We start from the raw sequence: 16,902 nt of genomic DNA on the forward strand, positions 1-16,902 counted from the left end.
ATAAAGGAAAACAACAGAGAAAGCAATAAAACCCAAAGCTGCTTCTCTGAAAAGATCAACAAAATTGATAAACCTCTAGCCATACTGACCACAAAAAAAAGAGACTAAGTTACCGATATCAATAATGAAAGAGACTGTATCACTACAAACTCTACAGATATTAAAAATATAAGGGACAAATATAAGTAACTCTATGCCCAGACATTTGACAACTCAGGTGAAACAGAAAATTTTTTGAAAGACACAAACTACCAAAATTCACTCAATGAGAATTAGATAATCTGAATAGTCCTGTATTTATTAAAGACATTAAATTTGTAATTAAAAATCTTTTTGCAAGTAAAAGTTCATAAGCAGATGTTTTCACTGGAAAATTCTACCAGATAATTAAAGAAGAAATAACACTATTTCTACAGATATTTTTTCAGAAATTAGAGGAGGAGAGAATACATTTTATGAGGACAGTATTACCCTTATATCAAACCAGACAAATATATTACAGTAAAAGAAAGCTACAGACCAAAATTCCTCATGAATATGGACATAAAAATCTTCAGCAAAACTTTAGCAAAAAAATCCAGCATTATATAAAAAGGATAATAAATTATGACCAAGTAGGATTTATCCCAACAATGCAAGGCTGGTTCAGCATTAGAAAATCAATCAATATACTTCACTATAATAACAGACTACTAAAGAAACATCAAATGATCCATATCAATACATTCAGAAAAAGCACTTGTAAGAATTAAACCTTCATTCATGATAAAATTGTCATCAGGTAAAGAATAGAAGTGAACTTCCTTCACCTGATAAAAAAGCATCTATAAAAAAGCATACGGGAAACATATACTTGACGACAAAATTCTGAATGCTTTTCCCCTAAGATCAGGAGCAAAGCAAGGATGTCTGCTCTCATGGTTCTTATTGAACACCATAATAGAAATCCTAGGCAGTGAAATAAAGCAAGAAAAAGAAATAAGAGGCATATAGATTAAAATGATAAAATGAAAGTATCTCTTTCCACAGATAACATGTTAGTTCATGTGGAAAATCGAAGGAATCCTCAAAAAAGCTTCTAAAGCTAGTGAATTTAGCAAGTTCACAGGATGCAAAGTTAATACTCAAATAATAAACATATTTTAATATGCTATCAATGAACAATTGGAGATCAAAATTAAAAACCAATACTGTTTTTGATTAACTTAAATTTGCATAAAACCTCCATGCTGAAACCTAAAAATACTGATGAAAGAAACCAAAAAAGACCTAAATAGGTGGAGAGATGTTGAACATTTTTTCATGTATTTGCTTACCATCTCTATAGCTCTTTGGTGAAATGTCTGTTCGTGTTTTCTGCCCATTTTCTAATGGGATTGTTTATTTACTGTTGAGTTAAAAAGTTCTGTGTGTAATCTAGATATTTATCCTTTTTGACAAGCTAATTTTGAAATATTTTTGGCAAGCAAAGACACTAGAATAGCTAAAAGAATTTCAAAAGAGAAGAACAAAATTGGAGGAATCATAGTACCTGATTTCAATACATATTATAAAGTCACAGTAATTAAGATAACGTGGCATCAGTAAAAAGACAGACACACAGATCAACGGAACAGAAAGAGGGTCGAGAAATAGACGCACAAATATGACCAAAGATGCAAAGGGGAGAGAGGATATCTTTCCACGAAGAAAGGATAGTCTTTCAACAAATGGTGCTGGACCAATTGAACATGCATACACACACACACACACACACAAGAACTTCAACCCACAGGTTAATGCCTTACACAAAAATTAACTCAAAACGGACCATAGATCTAAATGTAAGATGACCTAAATGTAAAATGGAGAACTATGAAATGTTTAGGAAAAAATATAGGAGAAATTCTTTGTGATTTTAAGTTAGACCAAGAGGTCTTAGATATACCACCAAAGCACAATCCATGAAAGAAAAAAGAGACAAGTTGGACTTCATATGAAATTAAAATTTTTGCCTGTGAAAAACATTGTTAAGAGAATAAAAAGATAAGCCACAGCCTGGAAGACAATAGGACTTGTATTCTGATTATATAAAGAATTCTTAAAACTCCACAATAAGAAACAACCCAGTTTTAAAATAGATGTGCAAGTCAATCAAGTATTTCACCAAAGATATATGATTTGCCAAGAAGTGCATTGTCTTAGTCCGTTTGGGCTGCTATGACAAAATACCACAGACTGGGTAGCTTATAAACAACAGAAATTCATTTCTCACAGTCCTGGAAGCTGGGAATTCCAAGATCAAGTCACTAGGATGGTCACATCCTCCTGAAGGCCCTCTTCCTAGTTCATAGGCAGAACCTTCTTGCTGTGGCCTCACATGGTGGAATGCTGCATGATTTCACTCATATGTGGAAGGTAACAAATACACAGATAAAGAGAGCGGATTAGTGGTTACCAGAGGGGACGGGGGCTGGGGGGTGGGCGAAAGGGATAAAGGGGCACATATATATGGTGATGGATAAAAAATTAGACTACTGGGGGTGAGCACGATGAGTATATTCAGAAATTGATAAACAATAATGTACACTTGAAATTACACAACGTTATAAACCATTATAATCCCAATAAAATTACTTAAAAAAATAAATAAAAATCAAATAAAGTCACTAACAAGAGCTAGTGTCAAGTGCTGACAAGGATGTGGAACAACTGGAATTCTTATCCATTGCTTGCAGGAATGAGAAGTGGTGCAGCCATCTTAGAAAGTAATTTGACAATTTCCTGTAAAGTCAAAATTATACTTGCCCTATGACCCAGCTCTCCCTGCAAACCTATATGTGAATGATTATAGCAGTTTTATTCATAATTTCTCCAAACTGGAAACAGCCCAGATGCCTGTTATCTGGAGAATGGATAAACAGACTGTGGTATAATCATCCAATGGTGTATACTATTCAGCGATAAAAAGGAAGAAGCTATTGTAACAAGCGAAAATGTGGATGAATCTTAAATCTATTATGCTAACTGTAAAAAGCCTGACAAAAGGATATATACAGTCTCATTTCTATGATATTCTAGAACAGATAAAAATGCAGGATCGAGAGCAAATTAGAAGTTGTCGGGGTTTAAGGTGTGGGGGGCGTTGAGTACAGGCGGAAGCGTGGAGGAATGTTCAGAGGTGATGAAGCTGCTCTGTCCCTGATGTGGTGACAGCTCCAGCTATTTGTCAGAACTCACAGAACTGGATATTCCCTGAAAAAGTGGATTTTACTGTGTGCAAATTTTAAAAATAAATTTTAAAATGGCAACCTAAATTGTTCTGCTGCCCTCAACCACATCCCCAGCCATCCTTTCCACCCACATTTTCTCACTAATTCTATATAAGCAGGAAACTGGGACAGGGAGAGGGAGAGAGAGTTGTTGGAGGCCTGAGTCACTGGCCTCGTCACACGAGCGCTTTTGTGTGTTCCCACGCCCACAGGGCCCTCTCCCACGGTGACGTGCAGTTGGAAGTCTGTCTGTAGCACGTATGCTGATTTTGCTGTCCTGTGTCTTTTTGAGGAGGTGAAAAAGAGAATTAGAGATTGCAGGGTGAAGAGAGGGCAGCCACAGAATGTCCTGCACCTCTATTTTGATGTGACAAGGAGAAATGAGTTTCCCATAAGTATGGCTGAATTGTTTTTCTGCTACCCATCCTGAAGGATGTCAGCCAGGTAAGAACACCCTAGTAGTAGGAGGCTATGTACTGGCTGTAGGAAAGGGGCTTAGAACAAGTATGAAAAAGAAAATAACGATCCAATAGCTTCTAGCTTTTATAATTGTCAATGCAATGGCACGGTGACGGAAATGGATTAATCAGAAGGAGGTGCACAGATAAAGGAAAGTCAAGGAGTTTAGTTTTCCATTTGTCTAGGTCCCTATAAAACGCTCAAGTGGAGAGGCTCTGCAGGCAATTAAAATATAGATTTTGGAGTTGGAGGAGTAGGACTGGGCAAGAGAAGAGATGTAGGATGCCTTAACTTTCAGCACTGTGCCATTATGGCAGCTTCAGGTAGGAATGAACTTCCTTGTCTCAGTCACACTGATCCACATCTCTTCCCATTTCCCCCTCCTCCACCATGGTCCCTCTTAGTGCCAGACAAGAAAACCCAGAAGCCTGGCAAGGGGCTGTGACACTGGATAATTTTGTTGCAGCTACCCCTGCCCCACAATTCTGTCCACTCCCACTTCTTCTTTTTTTTTTTTTTTTTTTTGCTAAATTGAACACATGATTGAAGTTTTAAAGTAGACAGGAGCTTTTAAGTGGCCAAACAATTGAAAGGTATAGAATTTGCCCAAGATAAGTAACAGGAAGATTCAATAGAGAATGGCCAAAGAGAATGAATGGAAAAAAATCAAATAGTTTCACACTTGTGCCCAGCCAAGTTCAGACTGTTCAATAGCTCTGCTTCGTACAGATAGTTTCACATCAAGTGCCTTTAGAACACGCTAGTCACGGCAGATGAGAAGCAGCCCCCTTTTCAAATGCTCCCTAGCTTAAGAAAGCCTTGTACTCCAGGATCCAGTCCCTGATGTAGGAAGTGTTTCTTAGGGCAAGGGAAGAAGTTATAGGATTGCTTCCACCTTGGGAACACTTTGGAGGCAATATGCCAAGTATCGAAACCAGATTTGCCTTTGACTTTTAGGACACAAGACAACACCTTGAAGATGTCAGTTTATCCAGCAAATCCCAATTTTGAAAGCAAAAACTGAGATACATGGAGTGCCTACAATGTGCCAGGACTATGCTAGCCTTGGATATACTCCGGTTTATGGAGTTCTCACAATGGTATAAGAAAAGGATTGTGATAAGAAGGTGAAACATTAAAATAAAAAGGTAAAGTAACTATCAAATGTTATATAGCTAGTAATAGTTTTGGGATTCTTTCTTACCTTAAAAACTATGCTCTTATTGTTGCTCTACAGAGTAACAAAATTAAAACCTCAGATCTCCCTTATCAATCTGTTTAAAACAACATTTCCTTTCATCCTCTAACCACTGCTCTGGCTCTGTCCTTCTTTTCACCAAATTTCTTGACAGAGGGAAGCTGAAGCTGCTGAGGCTTTCTTAAAGCTTTGGGCGTGAAAGGTCTCAGGACAGTTTGGTGTTGGTTCAGTTGAGCAGCAGATAAAGTAGGTGTTTTGCATTTATGGAAAGTGCCTACCTTAAACATTAGAATGACACTCAGTATGCTATGATGCTCATGTGATAAGAGCCACCCAAGAAGAGAGACTGAAGAAATAGCTAATTCTTATCTCTCGCTAACTTTGGGGCAGCAACTGTCTGTGCACTCACAATTCACAATTCTGGCATTCACAATTCTTGTACCCAAGGATCACTTTTTCTACAAACACCTGTGGCTCCCAGCCTGAGGGTTTCTCAGATGGCAGGGGCAAGCTCAGCCTGTGCTGGGGGAGGCTAGAAGTGTCAAGGATTTCATGCCCTCCCAGAGCAGCCCTCTACCCGTTACAGATGGATGTTGGAGGATAAACACCTCAACTGCTCTGTCTCTTGTATGAGACACTCTGAAATGTTTTTTACCCTGTCTCCCAGAGGAGCCCCGTGGGACCGAGCCCCACTTGCTCACAGTGATATCCTGCTCATTACTGCATCCTATATTGGTTTCCTTTTCTTCCCTTTTTCAGTTCCCCACTCCCCCACCAACACCTCCTGAGATCACCTCCCAAATAAACTACATGCATCCAATCGTTGTCTCGAGGGCTGCTCAGCGGGAATCCATCCCAAGACACATTCATTGAAAAGAACGGTGGAATTTCTCACACTGTGAAAACTGATTTTTCTCTCTTACGCTCTCTCTCTTTACATTTTTAATCATGTTTGTTAAATATGCATAAATGAGACTATTGTCTAAACAAAATTTGGTTTTATTAGTTGCAAGCCGTGTTTCCCTTCTCAATATGTCATCTCTGTTACTTTCTGGACACACAGAGGCATCTACATGACTCTCTACATATTGTGCAATTTCACCTCTGCTTTTGTTCTTTAATGCTTCTTTGGGCTAATAACCTCTTTTGGCTCACCTGATCCTAGGGGAGCTATTTCAAATTGTTTGAAAAGATTCAAATGGGGAATTGTGTGCTCTCTCCTTCCTCCCATTATGCCATGGTGAAATGGAGATAACAGAGTGACAGACTTGGGCTGAGCATTCATAATCGAAGCAGGAGGGCAGTGGTGGGTAACAGTGAGAAGTGAAGTGGCATCTCTCTGTTGAGAAAGAAATGACCTGACGTGGTTGAGTCCAGCCTTTTTGTGGGAGTGGTGGGTGAGGGCTGTGCCTCCTAGATCAGAAAAGAGCAGAGTACCTCCTTGGAAGCACTGCGTCTGTGTGTCATCCAGGTTTCTGATCATGTGCACACACACCTTTATGACAGTGACACCACTAGAAAGAGAAGTAAACTCTGTGTTTCCTTTTGAGCAAAATATCTAAACACTGGCCATGGTTACTACTAGTTCAGGGCTGGCTGCCTGGCTTATTTATTTATCTATTATCTATCTGTCTGTCTATCTATCTATCTATCTATCTATCATCATCATCTATCTATTTATTGATAGTCCTGTGACTTTCTTTCTCCCAGGTTCCCTGCTTCCTCTTTCTCCTCCTCAATAACGGAAGTGTGTGTGAAACACAGTGAAGTTGGGGAGCAGGAAGACTACAGTTACTAATGATTCTCGTTAATTTAAGCAGTGGATGTGCTATTCCTGCTTTTGTGAAGTGAGCCTTAATAATGCTCTTCTTCTCCCCACCCAAGATGTCCCATCCTAATCCCCAGAATCTGTGAATGTTACCTACCATGGCAAAAGGGGCTTTGCCAATGTGATTAAGTGAAGGATCTTGAAATGGGAGATTATCGTGGATTATCCAAGTGGGCCCTAAGTGGAATCAAAATGTCCTTGTAAGAGGGACGTAGAGAGAGAATTCACCACCAAAGAGGAAAAGGTGATGTGGCAATGGAAGTAGAGATTGGAGTGATGTGGCCACAAGCCAAGGAATGCCGGCAGCCACAGAAGCTGGAAGGGGCAAGGAATGGATTGTCCTCTAGAGCTCCAGAAGGAACCAGTCCTACTAACACCTTGATTTTAGCCTTGTAAAACTCATTTTGAACTTCTGAACTCAAGAATTGTAAGAGAATAAATTTGTGTCATTTAAACCCACTAAATTTTTGGTAATTTGTTATAGCAGCAACAGGAAATGAACGCAGAGCCCCTAAACGGCTGAAACTGTTTGAATAGTTGTACCAGATGGTTGATGAACTGTCACGTGGGTTGGTCAGAGACTTTTTTTCCCTTGCCCCCAGTTTCTAGTTGTGCACTCCTGCCACCGGTGAAGGCTTTTGGGGGCCGTTCACAGACACGGCTAGCACAACAAAGGCCGCAGGGACTGGTTGGCTAAGGGAGAAGCGATGGTGAGGGTGATGCCTGAAAGTGAAAGGATCTCCCTTCTGATCCACATAAAACAGGGATGGCCTGTGCGGCAGCTGACCTTGTCCTGGGCAAGGGATCTCGGGTGATGACGTGGGAAAGCAGCCAATCCAGCTCAGAGGCCTTCAACTTTTAGGAGCCTAGCTAAAGGTGTTTGGTACAATTAAAAGTCCCTCTACAGTCATCTTCGCTAGCAATTATTAGATTTCTATTCGTGAGTGAGTTCTATATGAAAGCCAGATTTTGTCGGTTGAGCACAGAGGATAGGAGGGTGGATAAATGTGACTGACTCTATCCCACCTATCTTAAAGAACTTCATTTTTATGAACTCTTCTTTGAAGCATAGTGACAGCCACTGCGTTGCTAGAGAATTTACTATGTGCTGGGAAGCTTATGTATTATCTAAATTAATATTCACAACAAACCGATATGGGGAATATTACTGAGCCTTGCTTATAGACAAATGAGGCTCAAACATATCAAGCACACAGCTAGAAAGCAGTAAATCTGGGATTCAAACCTGGGTCTATGGGACACAAAAGTCTGACCCTAACTGTAAGGCAACACTGCCTCTCAGACTCAAGTATCCCCAAATGACAGGTGTACACTTCCTCCTCCTCTGGTTCTTTCTTCTTCCCCAAATCCCGCTCTTCTATCAGAACAAGAGGCCACCTAAGGTGGAAGGATCAGAGGGCACAGTTTGCGCTTGCCCGGATGATCTCGTTGCTTCCTCCTTCTACTTTATGTGCAAACTGTGTATATGCTACAGAGAGAGCCCCATGACAATAGAACAATGAGATATTTTACTTCAGTGTGTCCTCAGTCACAGCTCTGAATAGTAACAACTAACACTACTGCACCTACCACCCCCCAAACAACTAAAAATCTGAATGGATCACAGTGTGGAAATTTTTGAAAAACTCCACACATTGTCTTTTTGTTTTCACAGCAGCTCTTAAGGCAAGTAATGTTGTTCCATTTTATAGAGAAGAACCCCAGGACTCGAAGAAGTCAAACACACAGGGACACTCCAGTTCATTTCATTCCAAATTCCACTTCCCAGTTAATCAGTGAGAACCCATTGAGCATCCCAAGGCATCACAGGCATCTTTGAAGCCTCGGTCACCACTGCCTGGGTCAGACTTTGATGGCGTTAGGGCTGTTTTATACACAGTCAGTGGGCTACTTTTAGCAAAAAATCGTCACTTTTATATATAACAGTTTATAGTCACCTCTGCCTTCAGAGGGAATCAATGTCCTTTCAAAATTCTTCTTCCATCTGAAGTCTAGAACAGCCCCTCTGGTGGGTCCCCTGCCCCGTGTGCATTATAGTGCTGGGCTGCATCTAATGCAGGATGCCTGTTTTAACCATTCACTCAATAAATATTTGTCAAGAATTTACAATGTGCCAGGCACTTTATTAGGTGATGAGAATGTAAAGATGAGCAAAACAAACATGGAACAGTTTAGTAGGAGACACAAACAGTGAAATCATCAAAAGTCCATAAGTGATCAGGCTTGCTCTCTTGCTACCCAGTCAAGCACAGCTGTTTGAGGACGTACTTGAGATTTAATTTATAGGTATGACTGAGTACCAACATGGAGAGGTCAACGCCACTAAAGAAGAGCTTATTACTTACAGTTCTCAAGAGGAGGGGATATGCCATGTCATGCAGGGCCACATGGGGCAGCACCAGGACAGTCAGCAGGCAGAAGGAGTGAGGGGACAGCGTAAGCAAGAGCCTTTATTACCATAGTGGTAGGAAGGTGTTAGGTTGGGATGTCCCCTATTGGGCAGGAGCAAAACATAGATCTTGGAGTTTGTGGTTAGAGGGTTTGTAATATGATGTCTGTGCAACCTGCAAAAACACAGGGATGGTATAGGAGTAAACAACTGTAGCCATTAGTTTGGCCCACGTTTTCAAGATACCAAATCATCAAATACAGAAAATCAAGAATTATTATTACAATAGCCTAGATCAGCAGTTCCCCCCTCCCAAAGGACCTGAAGATATTTGATAAATGGATCCTTATTGTTGTATGCCACTGAGAGTTTTTGATTGTTATACAGCAATAGCTGACTAATACAGCATCCTTGACAGTTGCAAAGAGTTGACCTACGCAAAGAGCAATTCAGGGAAATAAGTGCCCTGATTTCACTCTCTTCTCTTTCTTCAATATTCTTCCAGAGGCCAGAAGGCAAAGGAAACCATTAATGTCATTCATGTAAACCAGACCCCTGGGGCAGAGAATAGGGAGGTGGAGGTGGAGAGTGGATCTGGAGGGGAAATGGAGAGTATCTAGCTCAAAAACCTAAAAGATAAGTAAGAGTTAACTTGCGAAGGGAGCAAGCTCTAGGTTAACAATATAGCATGTGCAAAGGTCCTGGGGTGGGAGGTAGCATGAGATCTTAGGGAAACAGAGAGGTGGATGTGGCAGGAAGATAGAAAACAAGGGGGAGACTAGTCAACAATGAGAGTGGAAAGGTGGGCAAGGGTCTTTCCTTACATCCCCTTACAGGCCATGTGAAATATTTTTCCTTGTATGTAAAATGATTTTCAGCAAGGACAGTGGGTGACATAATTTTATTTGTGTTTTTAAAAAGGTACTCTGGCTGTTGGATGAATAATGGATGGGAGAGGAAGGGAGGAAATAGGAGGAGGCCAGCTAGGAGGCCCCTGAAGTTTACTCGTTAAATATTGAGTTGTGGCTGCTGAGCCAAGTGACTGCCTCAGCCGCCTGGAGCATTAAGGTATCATGAGTGTCAGGGAGGGGTAGTTAAACAAAAGCCAGGACAGAAGTAATAAGAATGTTTCAAACCACAGGGCAGAAATTAGGCCGGCCCCTGTTCCCTGAATGAGCCACAGAGACCTGTGTCAGCAGATAGTTTCACAGAAAGTTACCAAATGATTCAGGAGGAACGTTCTGCTTCAAAGGAAGGCGCCTGTCCGCAGGAGCTGAAAATGATGACTCAGGGCCTCTGAACTCCTGCCACTCGGCTTCCTTCCCTGGCTTGTTTGAAGGATGCTTTTCATTTGCTCTTTCTATTCTGCTCCCTAGAAACAACCAGAGCAGAGGGAAGTTCTGGGAGCTTCAGGTTAAAATATGCAGGACGCATTCCTTCATCTCACCTGCATCCCGAGATCCCCAGCTGCTGCCCTCTCATTGCTCCCTGCCCGCAGTCATGGGGCAAGTCTGCCGTTCCCTGCGGGTTCCCCATAGTGACAGCTTAGCAAGCCCTCCCTGAGCCTTCTGGGAATTGTCTGACAGCAGGGAGGGAGAAGAGAAACTGAGGATCTGCGTGGACCACACCCTGTGACCCCGCTCTTCCCTCTCCTGGCTCCTTTTGCACACTTCTCTCTCTGCCCTTCCTGTTTTCTTTCTTCCCCCCTGCTCTATTTGCTTCCAAAGTAAGAACCCATTTCTCTCCACTTTCCTAAACGTAATAATCATTTCTGTCAGGCCCAAGAAAGGAGCAAATTAATGAAATTCCTGTCAATAAAAAGAGGATATTTGTTCAATGGAAATTGTGCTTGAAGACGATAAAGAGCATCACTCGAGGCTGAGGGTTCAGAAGAATAAAGAAGTGATTTTGAGGGAGGTTTAGTTTGGGGGGGATTCAGATTAAGCATCGATATGTTCTGCATGCAGAGACTGGTTGCTTCACGGGGCAGAGGGAAGAGTTGGTAGAGGTTGGTGATGAAGAGCCAGGAATCTGGAGTTAGATTGGTCTTGCCTGTGCCGTGGACGAACTGTGTGACTTCGGAAAGGTTGCTTAATCTCTCTGTCTCTGATTCCTCATCCACAAAATGGGAATATTCGTTAAACCCTGCTTATGTCATCGTTGTCATGATAAGTGAGTGATTTTATATCACAGGCTCAAAATAATGCTTGGCGTATAGTAAGTGTGTTGTAAATGTTTGCTGCTAGTATTAGCCTAAAACAAGGTCACTAACATAAATTTATTCAGAGCAAAGAATTAATCTCATTTCATTAATTATAAGACTAATGATAATTATAACTATAATTTCACAAATAAAATGGCTCTAATATATAGAAAAATGAAACTTGAGAATTTAGTTGTTTTTTAGATCAATACATTCAAAAGAAAGATTATAGTTTGGGTAAAACAGAAGCCACAAATGAGAATGGAAATACTGTATTTATTTCATATAATAGCTGAAAGGCTTGAAATGAAATGAAGCTGATGAGAATGGTGATAATTTAGCTAAATAAAACATACAGTGCCCCCAAATCACTGAATATTTTGTCTTTCTGTTTGTCCCCTGAAATGGTCTATAGAATCATAAAATGTGTCCCATGTTGAGTACTATAGCCTCAGTTGCTGTCACTGAGCAGAAATACTGCCTTTCGGAAGTGATTTAGTTATTTCGGAAGTAACCGAAATACAGCAAAGGTGACTGGAATCTTTAAGGGCACAGTCTGGGTCTCGTTCATCTAGGTAGCTCCTGAGCCCATTATAGATGCTCCTTACTCAACACTGTTCTACAGATATTCAACCCTCAGTGAATGGTGAATGGACGGCAACCAAAATACTAAGTGAACGTGAACACTTGAAGACACACACACACTGATAGCTAAACGATTATTGAGCACGTACTATGTGCAATTCTATGTTGAGAACGTTACCTCACTTTATCCTCACCATAACCAGTTAGGTATTATCTCACACCCACTGTATATATGAGGAAACGGAGGTTTACGGAGGTTATATAAGTTCTCATACAAGTCATAAGTATTTGAGCCAAAATTCAAATCCAAACTGTCTCTAATTTTGTATGCTTCACAATGCATTATAAATGAAACAAAAAGAGAGTGATTTTTAAATTAAGTATTATTAAAGTTATCTGAAAACATGTAAAAGTATTCTTTTGCAAAAATCAGAGATGTATAGAATCTGTTTTCTGACATAAATGCTTTGTAACCATATATTGGTTGGTTATTGCTGCTTAACAAACACCTCAAAACTCAGTGGCTTTACAAGACGTGGAAGCAACCCAAGTGCCCACTGACTGATGACTGGGTAAAGAAGATAGAGTATACGTATATATAACAGAATACTACTCGGCCATAAAAAAAAGACAAAATCGTTCCCTTTGCAAGAACATGGATGGACCTTGAGGGTATTTTGTTAAGCGAAATAAGCCAGACAGAGAAAGACAAACGCCGTATGATTTCACTCATATGTGGAAGATAAACAAATACATGGACAAAGAGAACAGATTAGTGGTCACCAGAGAGGAAGGGGGTTGGGGGATAGGCATAAGGGGTAAAGGGGCACATATATATTATGATTGACAAATAATAATGTACAACTGAAATTTTACAGTGTTATAAACTATTACGACCTCAATAAAATTTTAAAAAAACATCATTCTGAGAAGGGATCTGTAGGCTTCCCCAGGCTACCAAGGGCATACAACAAAAGCAAAAACAAAACAAACAAACAAAAAAACCTCAGTGGCTTTAAGAAAACAAGTGTTTATTATTGTTCATGCATTGTGTGTCAGCCGGTGTTTGGCTGACGCAGGCTGGGCTGGGCTGGACAGTTCTCCTTGCACTGGGGGCCTCGGCTTGTCTGGGGCCCAGTTTTGCTTCAGCCTACAGTGGCTGGGGTGACCGTGCTCCACATGAGTCTCATCTTCCTCCTGGGACCAGGAGCTGCTCAGAGCATGCTCTTCTCACGGTGATAGATAGAGGTGCAAGAGGGGAAAGCCCCACTGGGTGAGTCCCTGCTTGTGTGACATCAGGGCAAGTTACCTGGGCAAACCCAAAGTCAGGGGATGAGGAAATTTACTCTGGTAAGTGGAGGTAAGGGCAGGTGCAAAGTCAATGGTGTCTCATTTAGAGTCTAATTAGACAAGCAGAACTACTACGAGAGACATAGACTAAGGGATTCATTCTAGGGATTAAAATTTATGCAATTGTGGGAGCTGATTAAGAAGTCAAGGTAGGGATCTTACCTCTGTATCTGATGTTGAGCCTGAGGTAATCAGGGCCAGCAGTTGGGAAGGAAGGTTAGACATACCGTGGTAAGAGAAAGACCAGCTGGAACCCATGTCAGTCTCTAACTGTCTCCAAACACGAGGACGTGAGTGACTTGCAGGAGAAGCTGGTGCTGTCCTGGCTCTGGAGCTGCAGAAGGTGGAGGGTTTCCAACGGGAGCTGGAGGAGCTGCGGGGTGGCTGTGGCTCCCTGCCCACAAGGGGAGCCAGCAGGTCAGTGAGAATGTGTAGGAGCCGCAAGAGTGCCAACCTACACCCACTTTTAGAACATAAAAACATGGCTGCTGTTTCACTTCCCTTCTCCAAAACATACAAATTTTTCTTGTGGCAAACTTAATCCAGGACCAGACAGAGAAGACCATTTTGGGAAATGTACCTCCAGCTTAGCTCAGGTGACAAAACAAAGCTGCCACGCATGGAAAAGGGAGTTGATTCAGGAAGAGATAAAATATTGAGGCCAATAATGCAAATGACCACAAACAGTAACTGCAGAGGAACTGACACTGCGTGAGAGGAGTAATTGCATGCCACTGCCAATTCTTGCTTATTGAAACTGAGGATTTCAATGCCCCTCATCAACTTTATAAATCATGCTTCTCCCCGCTCCAGAGAAAGCAATAAATGTGGATTATAGCAGGGCTGTTAGACACAAGAGGGCCAGTTAGATGGTAAAATGATAAGAAATAGGCCCACAGGTAGAAGATTACAGTGCTGTTGACAATTCATATGATGCTTATTGACTATGTCATATCCTTGCCGTGAGTAAAGAGAAAATAAGAGCCACCTTATTTAGGTTTATCCTTGGTGAGAGTTACACAGAAACAGCTGGAGAAAGTGAGGCAGAAAAATGATATATGACCAAGAAACAATAAGGCATTGAGGAAAGAGCACTGGATTAGGGATCTGGAGATCGGGGTCCCATTCCTGATAGACCACAACTGGTCGTACAACTCTGAGTAAGTGATTGCATCTTGATTTCCTCATCTGTAAGTGGAGGGGTTGGACCAAATAAATCTCTGGCTGCTGTCTCTACCTCATGAGCCAAATAAGACCTTAGACTATCCCTGTGACTTCCACTCTCCTATGTGCCGCCATGTTTCTCTGTCTCATCTTTGCAGCTGCCTGCTTAGACTTCGGCGCAGGGGCACAGATACCCAAATTAGATACCCAAGTACTGGATTCTCTTGCTAGAAAAGCTGCCATATAATTTTGCTTAGTACAATTTACCTTGTTTATGTCTGTTTCTCCACTCTCTTTTCCTGACTCAAAGAGGTATGGATATGGGGATATGTGAATTCTGCTCCTCTTGGAATAAGCCAATGGCTCAAAACAAGATATTGTGCTAATTTTTTCTTCCTGGCATTGAGAAGAACAAATCAACTGAGGGGGAGGGAAGAAGGATGGTTATATGATGTTAGGCGTGAAAAGGGGTTGAGGTGGCATGTTGGAGGAGAGATGGGGGAAAATCAATCCTTGCAAAATATAACACTTCTGTAATTCACAAGCAAAACTTTTCTGCATTGGAGCACAGAGAGTGGCGCACATGTGACAATGTGTATCTCTCCAGCTGCGACTATTTTTTTTTTAATCGAAAGTTTTTAAGATGGGGGAATGCATTTATAGCCCTGCTCTGATTTAGGAACTGAGAGCTATAGAATCCTAATTGGATTGCCCAGTTAACCCCTGCTCTGAAGGACCACCGCAGTGTGTGAATAAAATGAACAATGTTGTTCACGCATTGTACCATGGGCAGAGCTAGCCCCAAATAGCCCTACGAGTTACCCCGGGTTACCTGTTCAATGAGCCGCCTGGGACCAGGACCTTCTTTCTCCTACTGGAAGAGGCTATATCTAAGATCAGCTTCCTATAGGACCAGGACCTTACATCATCTCAAGAGCCAAATTTTCCACAGAATCAGAGCAGCTAGCTTCCTCAGACAGCTTCTATAAACAGCTGGCATCCCAAATCCAGGCTGCTTGGTAATAAATATTCTTTATCCTCCTTCCCCCTCACTCCAGCAATGTGAAAATAGACAGACAAAACGAGGGAAGGGCCACTTCCTGTGGAACAAAGCCCACATTGTGTCTAGCAGGCGTCACGGCTGTATTCATTAGAAAATATACACCAAGACCCAGTTACACATGCAAGAAATCTATTGGGGATAATGTCTTTGAAAAGTAAGTGGAGAGGAATCAGCAGAGAAAGACTTCAGACCACAATGTGGACCTGACATCTGTGTCAAGAAAGGAGGAAGGCAAGCAGATTTGGGAGGGAGAACCTCAGACAGGTGCATTGTGCTCACTTGTGGAGTAAAGAGCTTAATACAGGCATGCAAAAAGGCAGCCCCTGCGAGGTTTTCGCCGGGATGAAATGGGTTTAGCTTTGTAGTTCGTATAATCTTCTTCACAGGAGAATGCAATTTCAGTATCATTGGCAATTCCAGCTGCTTTCAAAGCGCTGTTTTCTTATAACAGGAGTTGTGCCATCGTTTCCCAAACTCAACACAAGTTCATTTGTCTTTGACTTATGTGCTTGATGGATAATCTTTAGTTTATCATATTTATAATTTCCGAATGGTGGTGGCAGATTGATCTTAAAGAAACATCTTGCTTCAGAAATACTATAAATCCCTTTGCAGTTTCGTCCAAATTAACTCCATGATATATTACAGATTTGAAATTGTGATGTTCAACAGAACGAAGAGGTGACCTGTAGTGGTCACTTCTTCAGAAGCCACGTGAAGAAATTCTTTTTGATCCAGCAATTTCATTTATTGGTAGGTACCCAGGGAATCTGTAGGTACACAAGGAGAACTGCACCCAGCATCCCCTGCTGTACCTCTGAGATAGTCTGGGCAAGCACAAAGATTGCCCTTAGAAAAGTTCCACGCTAGGCAAAAATGACCAAGTCCTAGTACCTGTGTGACGTCATTGGCTGGGAGGTACTCAACAAGTGTGGTCTTCCTGTAGATCCCAAAGACCCTAGAAGAGGAGGTTGTCAGCTAGCTGCACTCCTCGCGGTAGCTCTCTCTTGAGTGAAGTCTGAGAGGTACCCATCCCTGGCTGCCTCACCCGTCTTGGCATGCCTTTAGATAGGATAATGAAAGATGAGTACAGTATGAATTTCTGTATTGCTGACCCTGCCCTTGTGAGTTTTCCCTTTCTTCAATCAAATCTATTCCTTAATCTTCATGATGTGACCTTATAAAATTGGTCCTGAAGTTTGATGCGTAAGTTGGGTGGAGGTGGGAGACCCAGCCACCTATTACAATGTGATGAACCCATGTAAGAAGACCACCTCTCCTTATTTCCCTGCTATCCAGGTGCCACTGTGGGGATTCTGTGGCTGGGGAGGAGAAGCCACAGTGCATGGTTGTGCCCACAAACACCAGTGGTCAGCTGGGCCTCTTGGGCT

This window comes from Equus asinus, chromosome 21 (assembly GCF_041296235.1).
Source record: "Equus asinus isolate D_3611 breed Donkey chromosome 21, EquAss-T2T_v2, whole genome shotgun sequence".
NCBI lineage: Eukaryota > Metazoa > Chordata > Mammalia > Perissodactyla > Equidae > Equus > Equus asinus.